Source organism: Hoplias malabaricus, chromosome X1 (assembly GCF_029633855.1).
Source record: "Hoplias malabaricus isolate fHopMal1 chromosome X1, fHopMal1.hap1, whole genome shotgun sequence".
NCBI lineage: Eukaryota > Metazoa > Chordata > Actinopteri > Characiformes > Erythrinidae > Hoplias > Hoplias malabaricus.
Window position 1 is genome coordinate 23291950 of NC_089818.1, and position 23058 is coordinate 23315007.

Sequence of the window (23058 nt, forward strand, 5' to 3'; positions counted from 1 at the left end):
GCTTTAACTCGTCTGACTTCTACAGCCAAAAAGTCTCTCAGGCAACAAACTCTGTTCACCATGCACTCCGAGCTCACTAACTCTCGAACTGAAAGCTAGGGTATTTACTCAAAGTACACTGCAAAGCTGTTACTACGAGACTTACAAGTCGTTCAACAGACACTTTCTGCAAATATTAAGATCATTTTACTCCAATAACCTTGAAATAAAACCACTGAACTACACCCGTGCTTCTGTCGTCTCTCCTCTCTTCGTGTCTCCCGCGTTCTTCCCCTCTTTCTTTTTTTCTCGTTTTCGTCCCCACCCCTTTCTCTAGGAGCTAATCACAAGAGCCAAGGAAACACAAAATCAAATCTATCCAATAAGGACGAACCCAAAAGAATATTGATACCCACCTAAAGTTAGATTGCACCAGGCACATGTTGGTTCTGTACATCCCAAACAAACTTCATACTAATTTTTTCAAAACTATATAATCATTTCAATTAACCCTTTGTTTGCTTCCTTCTGAAAATGCCTATGTTTCCTGTTACTTTATATTTACATTTACAACTAAAACACTTAAACTGTAAAACATAATCTTCCTCTTTTATTTCTTCCAAGGGCTACATACATATATTATATTTTCTGTAATTAAACTTATTTAAACAAGTTTTTTAAAAACAATGACCTGTATATAACATTTTCAAAGATGAACTCAAAGTGCATTAAATGTTTTATTAAAATTACATCACAGAAACAAAACAGTATTTTGCATAAAATAACTGTAACCACATCTAAAATGTGACATATGTATGAAATCAACACAATTTAAATATCTACAATTATAATAAAATAACTTACAATTATGTTCCCGAACTAAAGGGAAGTGAACATATACCCTTGAGAGTACCATTACAGTGACAGCAAAAGTTAGCACCATGTTGAGTTTACTGACAGTGTAGCAGCAGAACAGTGTAAAAGTGATACAAAATAAAACAAGCACTTTACGTGCACTTTTGCAATGTTCAGAAATGTTTCGTACACAACAAGAACATTCTTCAGCTTTTGAAACTTGGGTGTATCTCATGCTCTATATGTCAGACCAAACAAAGGGCACCTTGCCTGAGGTAGGTTGGTAAGTTCATCCATTTCAAGACTGCCTTCTAGGATGATCCTGACACTTGAAGGGTTCAGTAGAGGTGATGCCTGGTTTTGGACCAATGACCTGGAAATCTGCATCATCCAGATTCTATAGAGAGCAAGAGACAAAAAACAGTGTTGAGTGTCAATTACAAGTTATCTAAATATAGACAGAAAGACAGAGAACTACAGATAAATAGTTAGCTGTAGAGGAACAGATAGATAGACAGGTGTAGCTAGACAGTCAGGTGAAAAGAAACAGACAGATAAAGAAAAGATACTCACAGAGCTACTTATGAAGAACTTAGAGCCTTGAGGGGACTTCCAATGATGTATCTATGGCTGTTAGCTCAGGGTTCTGGAAGAGCGTGACATGCATGAGATAATTTGTGATTTATTTCTCCAGGTTTTAAGAAATTTGTCTCTGACATTTTTGCCTTAAGTTATGGTCATATTTCAATATTTTTTCACAAACAGTATAATGTACAAAGTTTAAGTAATTTAATATTAATATTTAATCTTCCTGGTGCTACCAAGGACAAGGCTCAATCCTTGTGCTCTCTTCACACAGAGAAAAGGACAGTATTTGCATTTCCAATAACTTTATCTGTGAGGCTGGTAATGTCTGATATTAACTCTGAGGCCCAGAACATTTAACGAAGTAAAGGGAACTGTTAACCTCAGCCAAACCACTGGGACCAGCACAGATTAAGAATATAAAAGTTCATTTGTCTAGTTAGAAAACTGTGTTTGGTTTACAGTTGAACACAAACCACCTTTACACTTTGTAACGACTCTAAAATTCACACACTGTAATTAATTTTCTAACATAAGATAAGCATAAAATCATTTTTCTTTTCAGTCACTTATTTATGGAAAACAACTCACCAATTTCAAGAATGTGAAAAAGAGCTTGAGGGAAAAAAAGACATCTTGTTTGACTCAGTCAACTGTAATTTGTAACTGTAATTAGCTCTTCTCTGAAGAAAAGAAGAAATGAAAACTATGTCCTAAAAAGGTATTTGCCCAAGGAAAAAAAGTAAAATGCAGAAAACACCAAATCTTATTGTGTAAAAATGAGAAAAAGACTTCCAAACTTGTACAGGGTCTTCCACAAAACAAACCAAGACTAGGCTCATTGGAACTGACCAATGAAAATCTGGCAAAGTGCTATAGGGTGTGGTCCCGGCTACAAATTGATATTTTAAGTTTGTTCAAATTAAAAATATTAGTGCACTCAGTTATTCTCTCAAAATAGGAAGACATAATTAAAACATTTTAAGTAATGCAAAATGGTTACTCAAACTGTTTCCATAGAAACAAACTACGCGTTAATAGTGTGGATTTAAAAAGAGCGTCTCAGAGAGGCAGAGGCTTGCTGGGCTTTTCCTCCACTGTAGTTTCCTGAAGCTGTTCCTTTCTTTCCACTCTGTGGTCCATCAGTGTCCCTGAGATTACACACTCACTTTTTATTTTTATTACCATCCACCAAATATTATAAATATAATTTTATATAAATTCAATGATAACATGTATATATTTAAACATTACTTTAAAATGGATCATTTCAATCTATTCAAGGTCTCAGGACAATGTAAATTAGTCTCATCAGCAAACTACACACACACACAGCAAAGATTTTAAAGATGTTTCTTTTCCTCTGAAAATAAAAATAAAGAAATCTTTTCTGCAGAGAAATTATTTAAAACGAAGAAATCAAGTATTTTTCCAAACATCTGGAGGAACAGGTTTCACAGGAAAATGAGGCAAGGCTCGTATTATTGCCTCAGGGAGTGGTTTAATTTCTAATTGGTTCCTGTGCTGAGAGATGAAGGTGATAGTGATGAAGATGCAGGTAGAAATACAGCAGCTTTACAGCAGTTTGAACTCACTCTCAGAACTACACTCCACTCACTCAGAGGTGTCACTTCTCCTGAAAGACTCTCCTCAGCACCATGGTTTCTCGCTTCTGTCTCCTGCTCGTGGTTGTCTTGTTCGCGATCGCAGAGTCTGCTCCAACAACTCCACAACTTGGAGGATGGTCAGAGTGGAAGAACGCTGACAACAGCGTGAATGAGATCTGCAGGAAGGTGAATATTGTTCTTCTCTGTAATTTATTCTTCTGTAAGTGCTCCGTCCTGCTCAGGGTCAGAATTAAAACCCACTGCTGTGTTCCAGTGTGTTATTCATTTCACTGATGGAAAACTGTTGATACCTTGTGTCTAATAACACTTCTTCTAAAGCTCATGAGAGTTTATAAACAGCTTATAGCACAATATCTGGTTGTTTATAAACTGTTGTAATTGCATGAAAAACCTTCTTAATGCACAGTTCATAAGCTGGATTATGTGGAACTGTCAAAACAGTTCCACATAGACCCCTCCAGCCCACACTTGGCATTGAGAACAGTGACTTTAAGCTGAAGCTGTATCATCATCATCATCAGTACTATTATTATAGTGAAGGTGGTCTGTTAGTATTATTATTATTAAAAGTGAAGACAGTCTGTGGAGATATTATTATGATTTACTGTTGTTTGTGCTGTAGTTGTAAAATGTTTTTTTTTTTTCAGCTACAGCCTGAAGTCCAAAAGCAGCTTGGAGAGGAGTTTTCTGGTTTCGAGGCTCTAACGTACCAAACCCAAGTTGCTGGAGGAGTGAACTACAGAATCAAGGTACGTTTAACTTTTTATACGTGACTATGGTTTGTCTGTTGGTAATAAATGTGTAATCCCCAGAAAAACATGAACAAGCTGAAAGGAGGTTCTAAATAAAGGTTCTAGTTAAGATTGTGCTGTTTGACTGGGAATAATAAAGTTATTTATAAGAGACACAAACCCAAACTGAACATGAACACAAACACCCCCTTGTGGAAGCTTTCCATTATGCTGTAACCCAGACTGTAGTTACCCCAGCTCATGCAGTACTCACTTTAGGGTGAATCCCATTCCCCATTCCCCCCTCCCCCTTGTTTCTGAGTGTCCTCTCTCCCCTCGGGGTTGAGTTACAGGGTGCAGTGGTTAAATCTTCCCCTACGACGACCCTTCAAGACCCTGATACATCATCAGAACAGAGCAGTGCTTCATTCCCAGGCGACTAGCACCGCTCTGTAGCAGCTCTGCAGCAGTCTGCAGTGATATCAGAGGAGCTGCTGGACTTTAGTTACATTTAGGGCTTCATTCTCCTTCAGAAGACTTCCACAATCAGATATTATCACTAAATGTATTGGGTGTCGCCTCAAAACCCAGTCTCTAGCAGGAACAGTGGGCTTTGGAGAACACAGCAATGGCAGCAGTGACCTTAAACGTTGTTTACTCGTTGTGTTTACTCATTGAATAAGGTCCATACAGTGGAAAAGTGCCATATGTGGTAGGGGCAAGTGGGGAATACTGCATTCACCCTAATTCTGAACATTATTAACAGTGGTGTTGAGAAACAAAGAGGCCAGAGTTCATTATGTTTAATTAAATAATGTAGTAAATGTTCAGTGTGTGTTTCCTGAGTTGAGATATGAATCAAGGAATAAAATGTGGGTCTCCTGAGAATAGCACACTCAATTAGCACAGACACAGAAACACAAAAATAAATGTAGAAATGTGGAAATATATAAAAATGAATAAATATGGAAATACATACATTTATAAATAATGGAAATATACATTTATTCATATTCTTTCTCATTTTATAAATATATTTATTAATTTCTTACAGCATTTATTTGGAAATTCATTTATTTTTTCACTCATCAATTTCTTTATTACACCATATATTTTTAATTTTTAATATTTTATATTTATTTGCAGTAATGACATATTTATTCCTCCACAGTAAACAGATGTAGAGTAAAACACTTCTCTAACACTGTACCATCCTTCTCTCTCTCTCTCACACACACACACTCTCTCTCTCTGTCTCTTTCTCTCTCTCTCAATTTCTCTTTCTCTCTCTCTCTCTCATCCTCTCTCTCTCTTACACACACTCTCTCTCACTCTGTCTCTTTCTCTCTCCTCTCTCTCTCTCTGTCTCTCTCTCTCTTTCTCTCTCTCTCTCACACAAACTCTCTCTCACTCTCTCTCTCTGTCTCTTTCTCTCTCATTCTCTCTCTCTCTCTCTCTCTCTCTCTCTCAGGTTGATGTAGGAGTGAATAAGCTTGTCATCATAGAGGTGCATCACGATCTTAATCAGGTCGACACTCTGACGAAGGTTGAAGTGGTTTCCTCGAAGAATTCTGGAGTTGTTCCTGTGAATTATGGGGTAGTGCGTCCGGCGCCCTAAACATTCTAAAATTAACCCTGTGTGTGAGTGAAGAATGTGTGCATGTGTGTAAAGTGTGTGAAGTGTGTGTGTGTGTGTGTGTGTGTGTGTAAAGTGTGTGAAGTGTGTGTGTAAAGTGTGTGAAGTGTGTGTGTCCCTGATCAGATGAAGGTTGAGTTGATGTTGTAGAGATAGTGAACCCCTCCTCTACACAGAGTGTGTATTAAAATTTCTGATGAAAAAGGCTTGTGTTTTGTTAAATTTGTCAGTAATTCGGAGACATTAGTAGGTTTCTATGGACTTCAACATGGCAGTGTTTTGAAGGCTGAAAACAGGAGAACTCCACTGCCTTTTCTGAACACTGCTTCTCACTTGTTGGTGCTAAGTTACAGTAGATTCAGCCCTGTCCTACAGCTGGAGGGTAGCCTGCTGTTCTTTTAATAATGTATTTGCAGTAAGCTCCAGTACTTCTCTTTACAAAGTGATGCATAAACCCCATTTCCAGAAATGTTGGGGTGCTGTGCAAAATGTAAATTAATACAGAACGCAGTGGTGTTAATTATTAATCCTCTAATATAAAGTAGTACAGATTTCAGACGTTGAAACAAACATTTATTAATAGTTTTAGTTTCAGAGGCCTACTACACTACCTTTCTACATAAACACCCTGTTCCCTTATTGAGAATATAGTAATTCTTATTAATACAATGTAAAGGTGCTTGTGTTTAATGAAGATAAGAAGTTAAACACATCACAGTTACAGTTTTTTCTCAGTCGCTTTGGAGCGTTTCTCAAATAATCTTTTATATTTGTACAACTTTATGTGCATTTCTCAAAACATTTCGTACAAACAGCACCACACCCTGGATCACTGTCAAATGCCTGTAACATGCTCAGAATCCTTAGATCACGTCCCAGAATGAAGTTTCTATGTCAATGAACATGTCAGTGTCATCAGAACAAGACCTTGTGTGGTTGATTATGAACAGGACGGTCAACACGTTTAGCCACATTGTCAGTACATCAGTAACTCTGTAAGTCATTTCTGAATGTCTTTGATGGCAGTGAAAATGCACAGGCTGCATTTTTACTGTGAGGTGCATATAAACAATACACACTTTCATTACTGTGTGTGGGAGATTTACTGAAAGAGACTGGACCAAATTCACATTCATGCTCTTTACTGTTGGTCAATGACAGAGCGTGTCGTTATGATACAGAGGAGAAAGACAAGACTGTTTAGCACTAATTCATTCATTCATTGTCTGTAACCGCTTTTCCAGGTCAGGGTTGTGTAGCACAAATGATTACAGTTTTTCTCAGTGAATGTGGCTCATTTCTCAGATCAGAATTGAAATTCTCAAAATTGTTCATTCAATCTTCACATCTCCTTGTCACTTGTGCACATCATAATAGCATTTCTCATTGTGTTTCTCATTTTGCAAATGCTTTTGTACATTCATGCAAATGGTCATGTTCAATTGTCGGCTGTGTTTATCAACTGCTTATGTCATGTTCATCAAAATGTGTTCTACTGATTGTCTGTTGAATTGTCTTACCCTCCAACACATTTAGGGTTTAGGTCATTGCCTGGGTCATTACCTGCAAAAGTGCTGAACATGTCATAATCTCTCAGGCATCATTTGTACATTTCTATGAAACCTTTTTGGTAAATTTTGGTAATTTTTCCTAAACTGATAAAATTGTTCTCAGGTGAATCTTGGCTTTCATTGAAGAAGGGGAATTTGTGAAGGTTTAGATCAAACAATGATCAAACAGCTCTCAACAATAGCTCAGAGGTGCGTCTCATGAACCTTCAATTGAAAAATACATATAGACACCAAACACTGCAGTGTCTCAAAGACTCACAGTGGAAAGACAAGGCCGTGAACAGGGCGAACAGTCGAAAAGAGGGGTAAGGCTGGGTGGTGGAAGAATGAGGGGACAAGACAGAGGAAGAGGTAGGAGAGTCCATGCCCATAGGTTTGTCCCAGATGAAATGAGGGCAACAATTGTGGGCCATGTTTTAAATCACGGTCTTACACCGGGGGCAGCCGAATATTGGAAGAACAACTGTGTCTTCATTCGTTCAAACGTTTCGTAGAGAGAACAGGTGTGTAATTCAGAAAAGTGCACTCTGCTGTAATGCTGAACACTGACATCAATTCTGAAATGTTATTCAATCCTATGTTTTTTTAAAGAGATGTAGCTGTTTTGTTAATCAATGAACTAACAGTTGATTGTTTTACCTTTATTCCTGATAACTGCTTTACGTCTGTTTGCCTGTTGGTAGTCAATTAACATCTGACACCTTCAAAGTGATATTCCAGCCCAACCTGATTGGAATACATTACACAGTTCTCCATTCTTCACATCAAAAAAGTAATGGATATTACACTCTCAATCATTGTATCTACTTAAGGTTTCCACAGTACGTACTGAAATAGAAAAACAAGCTTTTGGTTAGGCTGCACCATCAGACTTATATTTGGTAAAGAAAGTATTTAAATTACATGACTTTACATTTACGCATTTGGCAGACGCTTTTATCCAAAGCGACTTACAAAAGAGGAGCTAACATTCGAACTACAGCACAAATTATACAAAATACCTTACATTAAGTGCAATATCCATCCATCCATTATCTGTAACCGCTTATCCAATTTTAGGGTCGCGGGGGGTCCAGAGCCTACCTGGAATCATTGGGCGCAAGGCAGGAATACACCCTGGAGGGGACGCCAGTCCTTCACAGGGCTAAGTGCAATATGCCAGGAAGTAATAAGTGCATTAAAGAAAGACATTCAGTGCAAAAGATACTCTCGGAAGAGCTGGGTTTTCAATGATTTCTTGAATGCAGAGAGGGTTTCTGTTGCTCTGATAGTGCTTGGAAGCTCGTTCCACCAGCTTGGTACCAGAGATGAGAATAGCCTCAACTGACCTGTACGGAGGGTTGGTCGTGTTAGTAGGCGCTCCTTTGAGGAACGGAGAGGGTGGGCGCTAACGTATGGTTTTAAGAGTCTATTGAGGTAGATGGGAGCAGAACCAGTGAATACTCTGAAGGCCATCATTAGTGATTTGAATTTGATGCGAGCAGCTAAGGGTAGCCAATGCAGCTCAACTAATAGGGGCGTGACATGTGCTCTTTTTGGTTGGTTGAAGACCAGGCGTGCTGCCGCATTCTGGATCATCTGTAGCGGTCTCACAGCATAGGTCGGAAGACCTGTCAGGAGGGCGTTGCAATAGTCTAGACGGGAGATTACTAACGTCTGAACGAGGAGCTGTGTTGTATGTTGAGTTAGGTATGGCCTAATCTTCCTTATGTTGAATAGGGAGAAGCGGCACGATCGAGCTACAGCGGTAACGTGATCTGCGAAGGTCAGCTGGTCATCAACCATGACACCTAGGTTTCTTACAACCTTGGTGGGAGCCACTGATAGGGACCCTAGCTTGATGCTGATGTTGTGGAGAATAGCTTGCTTGGCTGGGAGGACCAGTAGTTCAGTTTTGGATAAATTCAATTGGAGGTGATGTTCCTTCATCCATGTAGATATGTCAGAGAGACAGTCAGAGATTCGAGTTGCCACTGAAGTGTCTCCTGGAGGAAAGGATAAATAGAGCTGTGTGTCATCTGCATAGCAGTGATAGGAGAAGCCGTGCGAATGTATGATTGGGCCTAGAGAGGTAGTGTACAAGGCAAAGAGGAGGGGTCCCAGCACCGAGCCTTGGGGCACACCTGTGGTGAGGTGGTGTCGCGCTGATGTTTGTCCAAGCCATGACACACTGAAGGATCGTCCAGTGAGATAAGACTCAAACCAGGAGAGTGCATTGTTCTTGAAGCCCATGTCAGTGAGTTTGTTTAGTAAGATGTGGTGGTTGACCGTATCAAACGCTGCTGATAGGTCGAGCAGAATGAGAACTGAGGATTGACCTGTTGCTTTTGCATCTTTAAGAGCTTCCATTACTGACAGAAGTGCAGTTTCCGTCGAGTGGCCGCTCTTGAAGCCGGATTGGTTTGAGTCAAGAAGGTTATGTTGGGAGAGGAATTTTGTTGCCTGCTTAAAGACAGCTCTTTCAATGATTTTAGACAGGAAGGGGAGGAGAGAGTCTGGTCGGTAGTTCTCTACTATAGAAGGAGCAAGAGCAGGTTTTTTGAGTAGAGGTCTTACTTGAGCTTGCTTGAAGGTGTTTGGAAATGTTCCAGAGGTTAGTGAGGAATTGATTACATGAGTGGCTGCGGACACAATGGACGGGGCTATTGTTTGCAGTAGGGTGGTAGGAATGGGATCCAGTGGACAGGATGTGGGACGGCCACCTCTAAGAAAATTTGATACCTCGTCTTCTGTGAGAGGAGTGAAAGAAGGGAAGGAAGCAGTAGGTTTAGGAGGATTCAAAGGGGGAGCCGAAGGCTGTGTAGAGGGGTCAGAAAACCGGCTGCTGATTGCAGCAACTTTGCTGGTGAAGAAGTCAGCAAATGCGTCAGCGGTGAGGTTGGTTGCAGGGGGTGGAGGTGGAGGGTTCAGCAGAGACTTGAAGGTTGAAAACAGCTTCCGGGTGTCAGTAGCATTGTTGATTTTGTCTTGATAGAATTTCTTTTTTGCAATGGTGACATTTGTTGAGAAGGCTGAGAGCAGGGATTGTAGTTGTGTCAGGTGTGATGGGTCTTTTGTTTTTCGCCATCTCCTCTCAGCAGCTCTGAGGTTAGTGCGCATTGATCGAAGGGAGTCAGTAAGCCACGGGTGGGGCTGCATGGGTCTTGCGGGTCTGGTAGTCAGAGGGCACAGGCGATCTAAGCAGGAGCTCAGTGTTGTGCAGAGTGACTCTGTGGCGTCATTGACCTCAAGAGATGAGAAGGTGCTGGGGGGTGGGAGAGCAGAAGTCACAAGGGCAGAGAAGTGGGTGGGAGATAGGTTGCGGAGATTGCACCGGAAGGGGACAGGGGGAGCGGACACAGTGGGTTGCTGAGGGAGACAAGCATTGAGCTGAATAAAGTAATGGTCAGAGAGATGTAGAGGAGTAACATTTACAGAGTTAATTAGGCAGTGTTTGGTGAGAATGAGATCAAGTGCATTACCTGCTTTGTGAGTTGAGGGGGTGCATACCTGCTGTAGCTCAAAGGAGTGGGTCAGAGAGAAGAAGTCAGCAGCAGCCGGAGTATCAAGGTGGATGTTCATGTCACCGAGAATGAGCATGGGACAGTCATGTTCAGGGATGGATGAAAGCAGGGTGTCTAGTTCTTCTAGGAAATCACCCAGTTGCCCTGGGGGACGGTATACAACGACCACATACATTTTTACTGGTGCAGTCATCAGGATGGCATGGAATTCGAAGGAGCTGTATGAGACCGATGATTCGAACTGGGTATATTTCCATGTGTTGGAAATCAACAGCCCCTTACCACCACCTCGTTTACCAGGCCGTGGTGTATGGGAGAATCTGTAGTTGATGGAGAGAGCAGTGGGGGTAGCGCTGTTTTCCGGTTTGATCCAAGTCTCAGTGAGGGCTAGGATGTCTAGTGAAAGATGGTTTGCATAGGCGGAGATGAAGTCTGCTTTGTTTACTGCAGACTGACAGTTCCATAGACCTATTGAGAAGGAATTGGTTATGGGTGTGGATGTGTGATATAGAGAGCGAAGGTTATCAAGGTTTCGTTTCCGTCTGTGGAAGTAGAAGCGCCTGCGAGTTCCAGAGAGAGGAGAGATGGGGTAGGGACACATTGTGGAAAGAGGAAAATTAGGTTTAGTGGCCTCGCTTGGGAGACACGTTATGTCTTTACCCCAGAAAGGCTGAACACAAAGGCTGACGCTTCAGAGGGATCATTCATTTTTGTAATGGAGATCTCACACAGCTGTCCTGTGTTGGTGATTGATTGTCCCAGCTGAGACCGCCCACTGACAGTTTGGTAGAGAACAAAAGGCCTGAGGGAGTGGTCACAGCTGAAACTCCCTCGAGCTGATTGTTTCCCTAATTGAATCAGTAGTGGTACATAACACCTTTAGAATGGGTTTCAGTTGATACTTGCAGTCAGGTGACTGGAGCCACAGCACAGGAAGTCCACAAGATCAGTTGAGTTGGTAAATAAATACAGAATGCACAAGCATGCACTTACTCAGGTTCTTCTTCTGTGTCTGCAGTTCCTCTGAGATGGTTCCAGAGAGCACAAGGTTTTTAAGGGTTTAGTGAGAAGACCGCCCACTCACAGTTTGGTAGAGAACAAAAGGCCTGAGTGCCTTAGTGCCACTAATGTTTTAAAAAGCATTCTTCAGACATTGGAATTGAGCAAAATGGTTTGCAAATGTCTTAAATAGCTTATTAGAGATTTAGTGGTTTCTGGTGTTTGTGGAAACATTGTATGTGCTGCTGCCTGTCTTGGCCAGGACTCTCCTGTAAGAGAGATTCTTAATCTCAGTGAGATTATTTCCTGGTTAAATGAAGGAAAATGAATGAAATTCTTTTTGATGTCACTCCACAAGTGATCAATTGGATTTAACGGTCTCAAAGCTCTTTAAATGACTGATATGTTAAAAGGCGAGAGCTGCACTCTGATTGGCTGTAGAACAAGGCAACCTCCCCCACACCCCTGCTGCATTTAAATGCCCTCAGTGGGGGAAATGTAACTAGTGAAAAACATCTAAGCTTTAAAACATGTTTATTGACTTGATTATTGTTTGTGGAGCTTTTGACTGTGAAACAGAAACGTTTGAGTCTCTCTCGCAGTGTCTGGATCTGTTAGGCGCTGAAAACATATGCGATCTGCTGCGTGTTTGTCCTGCCTCCTTGGGTGCACATCACCGTAACTCTGACCCTGATTGGTCTACAGATTTGATTGACATGTCGTTGGAAAGCTGAGCGCCTAAGCTACGCTGCAGTGACATGGGTCCATGGGGATCATATTTTGATTATATTTTGATAATGTGTACTCTTTTTTCAAGATTTTTTTTCAGCCTGTACTCTTGACACAAACATGAGGATTACTCACGAACGGTTTGCTATGTTAACTTTGTGTGTGAGCTGCTTGTGGGCTCTTCAGGCTTCGAGAAGCAGTGGTTTTGTCATCGATTGGAATATCTTATTTTTTGGCTTTAATTCCTTAGTCCTAAATTTTAGTCTATATCTTCATGATCCTGAGAGTCTGACCGTTCAATTGATGTATGATATGTACACATTACTCAAATATGGCACTGTGAAAAATCTGAAAATCTGTATTTTAACCAATATTTTTTCATATCAATTTCCAGTAACAGCAAAAATACGTATTTATTGAGTGAGATTATATATAAAATGATTAACTCAATGAAAATCAGTGACTTTAATCATTGGCTGTTGACTTTGGACCTGTAGTACTTAAGATATACGGACGGTTATAACAATAAGTGATTTTTTTTATAGGCACCGCCGACCAATGAGCATAATAAGAGGCTAAATAATGCTGGGTTTCTAGGTTACAACTATCCACTCAGTCGTTTATGAGAGCAGATTATTGAGTGTATGTTAGAAAGAGCAGCCAGTAACAAATAGTGAGAGCAGAAGAAGAGAAAATATTTCATACCATTTTCTCTGATGAGACGGCATGCAGCTACATGTTGGAGGCTTGTACTCAATGATGTCTGTCTGTAAGATGGCAAAATGCACGCAAGGGGCGCTCTAACAGCCAGAATGACAGAGCTGCCCACAGCATTACCTGTCTGCATTGTGTAAATATCTGCCTTTTGCGCTAGTATATATATATTTATAAATATATTTATTTTAAAAAATCCCAAAAATTGGCCGATATATCGGTTTATCACTAGTATTAATATTACTAGTACTAACTTGTAAAATGTGGCTATTTGTGTCTGTTATTTTAGCAAAAGATACTGGTTGTTGTTTCTTTCTTACAGAACACTGTAAGGGTGGATGGTTGTTGGAGGTTCCAATGTACTACAGGGATCCAAAAATTCAAAAGAAGGCAATAAAACAAAAGGACTTTGAAACAGAACTGTGAAAACTTGTTCAGCTGCAGCACGCCCACCCTCAGCACACTCACCTCAGACATCGCCAAGCCCATGGCCATGCTGTCCTGCATCAAGTCCGAGCTGGACCTGGATTCCATCCACATGGTGGACCTCTCAGAGATCCAGCTACTGAGCACGGCTGAGCTGGGCTCTGAGCAGATCAAGATGGAGATCAGCAGCCTGGACTACATCAAGTCTGAGCGGCACAGCGACCTGCGCTCCTTCCACGGCGTGAAGCTGGACTCCTTCAAGTCTCATTACGAACCCAGCCTCGTCTTCGACTACATCACCCATGTGCACGACAGCCTGGAGTACATCAAATCAGAGCAGCACGCCGACATTCAGTGTTACTAGACCAGGGAGCTGGTGTCCCTCAAACCAGAGTATGAACCCAACCTCATGTCCAGCCACCTCAAGTAAGAGATGAATGGTCTAGGGTCCATGCACATGGCGGAACTGCGCACCAAGCTCAACAAGCTGCGCCTGGATGAAGGCATGGTCAAGATGGATCCCGAGGTCCAGACGGGACACCTGTACGAGCTGCAGTCGGGCAGCTAAGGGCCCCCAGGCCGGCACAAAATCGCACTCTCGCATACCTTGCAATCTCATGGGAGAGAAGTCCCTCTCCTGCACGCAGTGCGGCAAAGACTTCAGCACTTTGGGCAACCTGAAAACTCACCAGCGAATCCACACTGGAGAGAGGCCTTACACTTGCTTGCAGTGTGGCAAGAGCTTCAAGAGTGCGGCTAGGCAGGCAACCTGAAGAGGCACCAGCTCATCCACAGGCGGCAGAAGCCCTACACCTTTGCCCACAGCCTCAAAGGCTTCACCAAGGCGCACCACCTCCACTCGCACCAGAGGCTCCACACGGGTGACAAGCCCTTCGCCTGCACCAAGTGCGGCAAGAGCTTCTGCCAGTCAAAGGAACCGAAAGCCCACCAGCTGATCCACACCGGGGAGAGGCCCTTCTGCTGCTCGCACTGCGGCAAGACCTTCGCCAAGGAGATGAGTTTCCGCAACCACCAGCAAGTCCACATGGGTGCGGAGCCCTTCAACTGCTGCCATTGCGGCAAGAGCTTCAGCCAGTCGGGCCACCTTAAAGCACATGAGTAGATCCATAAATGAGAGAAGCCCGACTCAGCAGTGGCAGCAGCTGCAGTAACGACAGTAGCTAAACACCCCTTAACCTCGCAAAGTAATATTCTTTCTTTTCTTTATACAATTCTTGACAGTGAGACCTGGAGGGGCATGATTGGGAGGAACAGCCCCGCTGATCTGAATCCGAGTGGTGTTCAGTTATTGGATCCCCTATGCCTATCACAGTTTTGTGGATCTGGAGAAGCCAGTCGACCGTGTCCCTTGGGATAATCTGTGGGGGGTGCGCTGGGTGTATGGGGTATTGGACTCTTTACTACGAGTGCCTGTATAAACAGAGCAGTAGTCTGGTTCGCATGGCTGGAAGTAAGTCCGACTGGTTTCCTATTGGAGTTGGACTCCATCAGGGGTTCTATGAAAACAGTTTGAGCAACCACTACTCAAAAGAAAATATTTTATTGCATTACTTAAAATGTTTTAATTATGTCTTCCTATTTTGAGAGAATAACTGAGTGCACTAGAATTTTTAATTTCAACAAACTTAAAATATCAATTTGTAGCCAGGACCACACCCTATAGCACTTTGCCAGATTTTCATTGGTCAGTTCCAATGAGCCTAGTATTGGCTTGTTTTGTGGAAGACCCTGTACAAGTTTGGAAGTCTTTTTCTCATTTTTACACAATAAGATTTGGTGTTTTCTGCATTTTACTTTTTTCCTTGGGCAAATACCTTTTTAGGACATAGTTTTCATTTCTTCTTTTCTTCAGAGAAGAACTAATTACAGTTACAAATTACAGTTGACTGAGTCAAACAAGATGTCTTTTTTCCCTCAAGCTCTTTTTCACATTCTGGAAATTGGTGAGTTGTTTTCCATAACTAAGTGACTGAAAAGAAAAATGATTTTATGCTTATCTTATGTTAGAAAATTAATTACAGTGTGTGAATTTTAGAGTCGTTACAAAGTGTAAAGGTGGTTTGTGTTCAATTGTAAACCAAACACAGTTTTCTAACTAGACAAATGAACTTATATATTCTAAATCTGTGCTGGTCCTAGTGGTTTGGCTGAGGTTAACAGTTTCCTTTACTTCGTTAAATGTTCTGGGCCTCAGAGTTAATATCAGACATTACCAGCCTCACAGATAAAGTTATTGGAAATGCAAATACTGTCCTTTTCTCTCTGTGAAGAGAGCACAAGGATTGAGCCTTGTCCTTGGTAGCATCAGGAACATTAAAAATTAATATTAAATTATTTAAACTTTGTACATTATACTGTTTGTGAAAAAAATATTGAAATATGACCATAACTTAAGGCAAAAATGTCAGAGACAAATTTCTTAAAACCTGGAGAAATAAATCACAAATTATCTCATGCATGTCACGCTCTTCCACAACCCTGAGCTAACAGCCATAGATATATCATTGGAAGTCCCCTCAAGGCTCTTCATAAGTAGCTCTGTGAGTATCTTTTCTTTATCTGTCTGTTTATTTACACCTGACTGTCTAGCTACACCTGTCTATCTATCTGTTCCTCTACACCTAACTATTTATCTGTAGTTCTCTGTCTTTCTGTCTATATTTAGACAAATTGTAATTGACACTCAAAACTGTTTTTTGTCTCTCGCTCTCTATAGAATCTGGATGATGCAGATTTCCAGGTCATTGGTCCAAAACCAGGCATCACCTCTCCTGAACCCTTCAAGTGTCAGGATCATCCTAGAAGGCAGTCTTGAAATGGATGAACTTACCAACCTACCTCAGGCAAGGTGCCCTTTGTTTGGTCTGACATATAGATCATGAGATACACCCAAGTTTCTAAAGCTGAAGAATGTTCTTGTTGTGTACGAAACATTTCTGAACATTGCAAAAGTGCACGTAAAGTGCTTGTTTTATTTTGTATCACTTTTAGACTGTTCTGCTGCTGCACTGTCAGTAAACTCAACATGGTGCTAACTTTTGCTGTCACTGTAATGGTACTCTCAAGGGTATATGTTCACTTCCCTTTAGTTCGGGAACATAATTGTAAGTTATTTTATTATAATTGTAGATATTTAAATTGTGTTGATTTCATACATTTGTCACATTTTAGATGTGGTTACAGTTATTTTATGCAAAATACTGTTTTGTTTCTGTGATGTAATTTTAAATAAAACATTTTTTAATGCACTTTGAGTTCATCTTTGAAAATGTTATATACAGGTCATTGTTTTTAAAAAACTTGTTTAAATAAGTTTAATTACAGAAAATGTAATATGTGTATCTGAATGAACCTGCCAGTTTTGTTGATTATACAGCAGATTTCAGTATAAACTATTCAGATTTTTCTATATTCAACTCAAATATTCACTTCAAATTCATTTGTAATTAAAGATAATTTTACTCAAATCAATTAATTTTCTCCAGTATTCATTACTTAAAAATTTTATGGCAATCATTTTCAAACTCTTTAAGTACAATCAACTTATCTGGGCTTACAGTGCAGTCACATCTCTGACCTGTTGACATTTAACCTCATTTATTTTAGCATTACACAGCTTTACCAGTCTTTTGTTCCCCATCACAACCTTTTTGGACCGTGTTGCTGGTAACAAATTAAAAATAGGTAAATGTTTAAAAAGGTAAAACAATGAAATTTCTCAATGTGTGAAATATTGTTTTTATTTTATTTTCTATTAAATATAGGGTTTAAATGATTTTCTCATCATTGTGTTCTGTTTTTATTTACATTTAGCACAGAACTGACTACAGAGTCTTATCACTGGTCTCAACATCAGTTAAAGGTTTCAGAACGGCCCTCCCTCTGGGCTCTGACCTTCTTTAAATCTTAGACCTGTACTGTACCTTTAATTCAGAGAGTGTACTGTAATAAACACTGTTACTGCACCAAGTCTGTCATGAAGTCTTGTTTTCTTGTCTACCACACAGTAAATATCAGTCTTTCACCTGTAGAGAGTATGTCACCAAAAACGCACACATTTGACACTCAATCAGAAAATGTAGCCGTTTCCAGGAGAAACACAGTGAATGTCATAGTGTCTATTGTTTGCTGGTAGAACTGACACATGGAGAGTTATTCTGTTTCTGTAATGCCATCAGCTGTTAGTATGTTGACAGTCATTATGCTCTGACTGACTCTGTGTTGCTCTTGAAGAGAAAACCTGAGCTAGATTCTGAACGTATGACTCGATATTGAAGCAGGTTTGCCATGCTTTTCCATGTTTGCATTTGGAATCATTGGTATTTAATGAACAAAATGTGGATTTGAGCAGTAAATTAACTTCATATAAATAATTAATTTCATATAAATAAATAACAGGAAATGAAACAGGAACATGCTCCTGTTTGTGTCATGTGTGTTTCTGGGGCTGTGTTTGGCGCGACTGCATTAGGGCAGCCCTAGCCTCGGCGGTTCAAGAGTTCTTTTGACTATGTGAGGTACAAACTCAGGTAACATGATGGTAAGTACCAACAGTGTCTAGTTTAATTATACTGAAATGCTCATCAGGTTATAAGTGTTTAGGTTAAAAGGAACATTGTAAAGTACAAGAGATCTGGATTACGGTTCTACAAACACACACACTTTCACAGTGATATGGTACATGTACACAGGAAGTTAATAAAAAAAAATATCAATGTTCTTGTTACATGTAACAATTTTGTGCATGTATTTGTTATCTTGTTTTGTTTCCTGGTTCTTTCTTTTTCTCTCTCTCTTCTTCTCATAGGTAGATTGGACTGTCACTCTTCATGGACCTGGCAACCCTTCCAGCTCCAGCCAATCCCAACCAGCCACAACAGCTTACTGCTCCTAAAAGGGTGGGGCTTAAAGGTTTTAAGCTGCACCAGGAAGTCAGAAAGGCAGCCATCTTTGGGCTCACTTGTTTTGCTTGGCCATTGTTTGACTCTGTCTGGCTGTATGGTCTTGTGTGCTGGTGTGTGTCTTAAAAAACTAGTTTAATGATGTCTACCTTATGTTAGTGTTGTTTTGCCTTTGGAGTATTTATATTTTTGTGTTTGAAACCGTGTCCTAGTCCTGTCAGGTTGTCTGTTTGTTTCTGTCTCCCTAGGAGGGTGAGAGCAAGCTAGATGTGCGCGCACTTACATGGTGCACACGTAGGCTCTGTATTGTATAGATACACCAGAGTAGAGGGCAGGTACCACCCCTTGTATTTTCTTTATAGAATATAGTTAGAGTATCTTGACATAGCTTAGGTGTTAGTCATGTTTTGTTATTTTCTTTTCTTTGGTACTGTCCATGTTCCTCCCTCCTAAGGTTTGTCCACCTGTCGTGTGTTATTGTGGTGTGGTCGTTTGTATTAAAGTAAGGTTTGTAGTCCCTGAACCACTTGGTCTCTAGCTTTTTGGCTGGCTTCTCTTTTTCACCTGCACATATTGTTACGCAGGGGAAACCGATTCGACTTTAAAGATAAGCTAGGCACTGTGACTTGTGAATAAAATGTTGCTAATTGAGGTTCTATTACGTATAAATTTATATAAGGACTTAATCAGACATCAGCTTCTGGAGAATGTGAGTTCTGGAGTTCAGCTTGCTTACTCGTTTGCCATTTTACCGAGCCGTCGCGTCCTGCTGTTTTAACCTCCGTGTTCTGGGGTTTTTTCTCGTCGTTCCCGCGTCATGAAAGACAGGCCCGCTTGTGAAGGAGATTCCCTCCCGGTTGAGTTAGAAGCTCTCGGCCTCAGGCGGGGCGGCGTCGATCGAGAGTTCCCCTTTTCGGAGAATTGCAGGCATGGCTGGTTTCTCACCGGAGTGGAGTGACTTCTTCAGAGTGTTAGCTCGTCTCGTTGCTCGGTTCTCCAGAAGTAATGCCCTCAGAAGTCAACTTATAACGCTAATATATCCGCTATAAACTAATCAAAAAGGGTGATATCTTATTCTGGCCACAAATAAGTTTCACCTACTTTGATCACTCGTGAGATCACACTTCGATGGGTGATAAAACAAAAACACAATTAAAAGTGAAAAGAAGATATTCAAATCACTCGACGTATTCGTAAATTTCTCTCACACTAGCTAACTCAAGACGTCTCCTGGGAGCTTAGTGAGGTTTCTTCAAAGTCTTCGTTTGTCAGCGTGAAGAGGAGAAAGCGTCTCGCTTGGAGAGGTTTGGAGCTTGAAGAAAAACAAAGAGAACGCGTGCAGGCGTTCAGAGCGGAAACGAAGTTAAGAGTCAGAGAGACAAAGAGTTGAGTTGAGTTGAGCTTCCGATCTTCTGAGCTACTGTTGAGCTGAACTGCACGGGCGAACTGCTCTCTGAATTTTCTTGAACTTCTTCTCTCAACTGATCCGATGTGCCGAGCTGAACTTCTTTTCAAAACCAGCGCGGTCACGCCCTATTGGGAGGTGTCCTTTCTTTGATTGGGTCGAGTCCGAGGCTCACGTGATTCTCCCGAAAGAGAGAGAGGGGGGAAGGTTTGAATCAGGATTCACACAGAAGGAATAGAAATTTCGCGTATTGAAATTTCTTATACATGTTAGTAATATACAACAATGAGCGTCCTAGATTATTAATATAAAACGTTTACATAAGATTTCATTTTGGGTACGTTGTGTCTACGTCCCATTTACGACATTGTTTTTAGAAGTTTATTAATTCGTTTTCCTAATCAGAGACAGAAATTTCTTTCCTGATTGACAACAGTAATACACATCACTTCATTGGTTGATAGATGTCCATCTGAAGACAATAGGATGACACTCATACATATTGTTTATGCATATTAATCAGAATTTGATTTCATTTTCGTTATTGTTTAGGCGAACTCAAGCAAGCCGTAGTTTCGCCAGTGTCCATTTGGGGTCGCTGTTGATCCATGTTGTTCGTCCGGTGCGGATGAGTTAACGGAAGGTCACCCCGAGTTCAATCAGTTTGACCATCTGGGCTGCCTGTTTAGTGGGTTCGAGATAAGGACGAGACACTTAGGCGCCATTGTCATAAACTCCCCCCTTTTGTTCGAGGTCCCTGTTTCTTGAAAGTATTATAAACTTGTTATCTTTAGTTCCTGAAGAGAGGAAGGGGGCCGGGGGCCAGGTGTCGCTGGAAAGTGTCCCGCTCCAGTCTTTGATGTGAAACTTATGTGCGTGCGTGTTACCCTCAGTAGCAGGACTAACACGAGAACGATAAGCTTTCAACATATTGACATGACAGACACGTTTCCTACGTTTTCGATCAGGGGTTTGAATAACATAATCTGTAGTACTAAGTCTTTCTTCAACCGTATATGGGCCAGCAAACTTGGCTGAAAGTGATGGACCAGGGACAGGAAGTAACACCATTACTTTATCCCCTGGTTGGAACTGTCTGGAAACTGCACGTCTGTCATAGGAACGTTTCATCCGTTCCTGAGAACCACTAAGAGTCTCATGAGCAAGAGCACAAGCTTTATGCAGGCGCTCTCGAAAGGTACTTACATAATCCAATATATTCTGTGACTGACTATTTTCATTTAGAAATGTTTCTTTAAGAACCTTCAAAGGACCACGCACAGAGTGAGCAAATACAAGCTGAGCAGGGCTAAATCCTAATGAGTCCTGAACAGCCTCACGCACAGCAAAGAGCACAAGGGCTACCCCTTCATCCCAGTCTTTCCCTGTATCCAAACAATATTTACAAAGCATTGACTTTAAGGACTGGTGAAACCTTTCTAAAGCACCTTGTGACTCAGGATGATATGGACTTTAAACCTGGTGAGCAATATTCAGAGTGGCCATAACTTGTGAAAACAGTTTGGAGAGAAAATTAGTTCCTTGGTCAGTCTGTACACTCCTCGGCAGACCAAAAGTAGTAAAATACTTTATCAAAGCTTTAATGATAATTGGGGCAGTTATTCTCCGTAAAGGGATAGCTTCAGGAAAACGTGTTGCAGCGCACATTATTGTCAACAAGTATTGATTTCCAGACCTTGTTTTTGGTAAGGGACCTACACAATCAATTAATATTCTTTCAAATGGTTCCCCAATCACTGGAATGGGACAAAGAGGAGCAGGAGGAATAACCTGATTAGGTTTCCCTGAGCACTGACAAACATGGCAAGAATGGCAAAAGTCTGCTACACCCTTTCTAAGTCCAGGCCAGAAAAAATGTTTAAGTATACGAGCATACGTTTTGGTAATACCTAAATGACCGGACCAAGGGTGATCATGTGCCAATTGAAGCACATGCTGTCGGAAAACATTGGGTATCATAACTTGATAAACACAAGCGGCCTCAGAATTTGTACGAGGTAACCATTTCCTCATTAATACATTATAATCTAAAAAAAATAACACTTGTTTATCTCGTGTTTCTGTAGACAAGGCAGCAAAACATTTCCTCAAATTAGGGTCAGCCTTTTGGGATGTTACAAGCTGGTCACGACTAATTTTCAAATTACCCATCCCCTGATACCCAGTCTTTTCATTATGCACAAAGGCTGTAGATTGTTCCATTGGACAATGGGAAGCCGTATAGCAAGACGAGTCATCCTGGGCTAAAAATGAATCAGCTAGATCAACCACGTCCTCTAACAATTTTGCTCTAGCACGTGTCACAGCACAAGCAGGGAAAACCATAGGATGATCTTCTAATACCCCAGAAAGTGCCAACACTTTACTGTCAGACGGCTTATCTATGTACTGGAAGAATACTACCTCCCGCTATGTCATTACCCATGATAAATGTAACCCCTTCCATGGGTAAAGAAGGACAGACACCCACTCTGTATTCGCCAGTGGTGAGACTGGAAGTCAAATAAACATGGTGCAAAGGAACCTTAATATACTGCATAGCAATGCCCCGACAGAACACATATGAACCACAAAATGACTGTTCATTGAAAGGCAACACTCCTGCTAATACAAATGACTGTGAGGCACCCGTATCACGAAGAATAGTTATGGGTGACTGACTTTCCTCAGACCCAGCAAATGAAATATACCCCTGAGTAATAAAAGGCTGATAACTAGGATCTGGAATGGTAGTGGCAATTTCAGGATAAACCGAAGAATGTTTATCTACCAATGCCACACTGTGATTCTGATTAATGTAGGATGTTTGCTTTTCTTGCTTACGTTTTAGGTTGGGGCATGTGGCTATTAAATGACCAGGCTTATGACAGTAAAAACACTCATCTGAGGATCGACCAGATTGGACCTGCTTAGGCCGTCGGTCAGTTACTACTGGAAAGTCGGTCTTAGCGGTCTTATAGATTGTTTTGCGGGTCAAAACATACTCAGCCGCTAATACTGCTGCTTCTGACAAAGATGTAACTTTACGTTCATTAAGATAAATAACCACACGTTCATGTAAGCAGTTCTTAAACTCCTCCAACAGAATTAGCTCACGCAAGGATGCAAAATCTGTGACTTTGCTAGCCGAGCACCACTTATCCAGCAGAGTCTTTTTTTTCCCTAGCAAACTCCACAAAAGTTTGTAATGAGCTCTTTTTGTGTAGGTGAAATTTCTGTCTGTATGCTTCAGGCACAAGTTCATATGCACGTAAAATGGATGCTTTAACAACATCATACTGCAAGCTGTCCTGTAATGGCAGAGATGAACATACCTCCTGAGCCTTGCCTAATAACTTGCACTGTAACAAAAGG

General features: G+C 41.0%; 1 pseudogene; it reads left to right on the plus strand.

The window, feature by feature from the left end:
• The first annotated feature begins 13028 nt into the window (after positions 1–13028).
• Positions 13029–16192, plus strand: LOC136675486 (gastrula zinc finger protein XlCGF57.1-like; annotated as a pseudogene).
• Positions 16193–23058: the final 6866 nt, after the last annotated feature.